Genomic DNA, 1,149 nt, shown 5'->3' with positions numbered 1-1,149 from the left:
TTAGAAAAAATCTCTATAAAGTATTTGAATACTCTTCATTCCTTAATGTTCCACTTTAACTTCATTACAAATAAAAATAAAGGTAGTCAATACTGTATGTCAGTATGGTGAACTATATAAAAATATAGTTGCTTTTATTTATTGTGCTTCATTTCAGTTAAATCTATGTAGAGGACCAGAAAGCAATTATGTAGTTAGAGCTAAATTGCAAGTTAAAAGTCGGAATATATTGTTTGGCCTAATTTGATCCAGGCCACTGAACCCGGACATGGAAGGTTGTCTTCATCACTCTTTTTCCGCATAAACAAGAAAGAGATAAAAGGTTAGAAGTTTTCAAATCCTCGCCACCTTTTCATATTAAAAATAATTTATTACCTCATTGTCATATCCTATAAGACCAAGAAGAATGTATTACATGGCATTCTGATACCTTAAATGGGAAACACCCATAGCATTCTCTTCATGACAGCATGAGAATACTGCAGACATATGCCAAGTTAGCCGGAAACGGGAAAATAACTCTAACCTATTCTCCAGAGAGTCACGTCAAGTATCTGTAAACCATTATCTGAAGGATGGGCTCTTTTTTACATGATAAATGGTACATGCTATACAGAAAATGCCTTCGATTACAACATAATTATAACAGAACCACAGATAGCAGGACCTCAGTCCTTTCATCTCTCAGCCATGAATAATTTCACTAACGCTTGGAAGTGTTGCACTCAAAGAGAGGACCGCTGTTGACCATTCAATCTTAAATTATTTCCCACCAGTAAGTGCTCTCTTAAGGTAACACGATTTATACAATCTACACTGAGGCACGGTGTTGATTCTAAATTGATTCAAGTGTATAATGCATACATTACCATCAAAGCAAATATCCCCGAATGGATAGACTGATATAATGCAATACTCTGTTGATATAATTAACGATATAAACAATTTACCCTGCCATGTCTTGCCATGCAGCTGGTAGATTCTGAAGGTATAAACTGATCATCTTCTGTAATGAACAATGAGCATCTGATTTCCGCCAAATATAGCATTGGTTACTGTGCCCAAGTGATACATAGTGGGGATTCTTTAGTCATCTTTGTTTATCAATGAGCTTACTCTCCATTATATAAATTGTTGAGAAAGTTCTCT

This window comes from Myotis davidii, unplaced genomic scaffold, assembly GCF_000327345.1.
Source record: "Myotis davidii unplaced genomic scaffold, ASM32734v1 scaffold704, whole genome shotgun sequence".
NCBI classification, from domain to species: Eukaryota; Metazoa; Chordata; class Mammalia; order Chiroptera; family Vespertilionidae; genus Myotis; species Myotis davidii.
Note: the sequence above shows the minus strand (reverse complement) of the source record.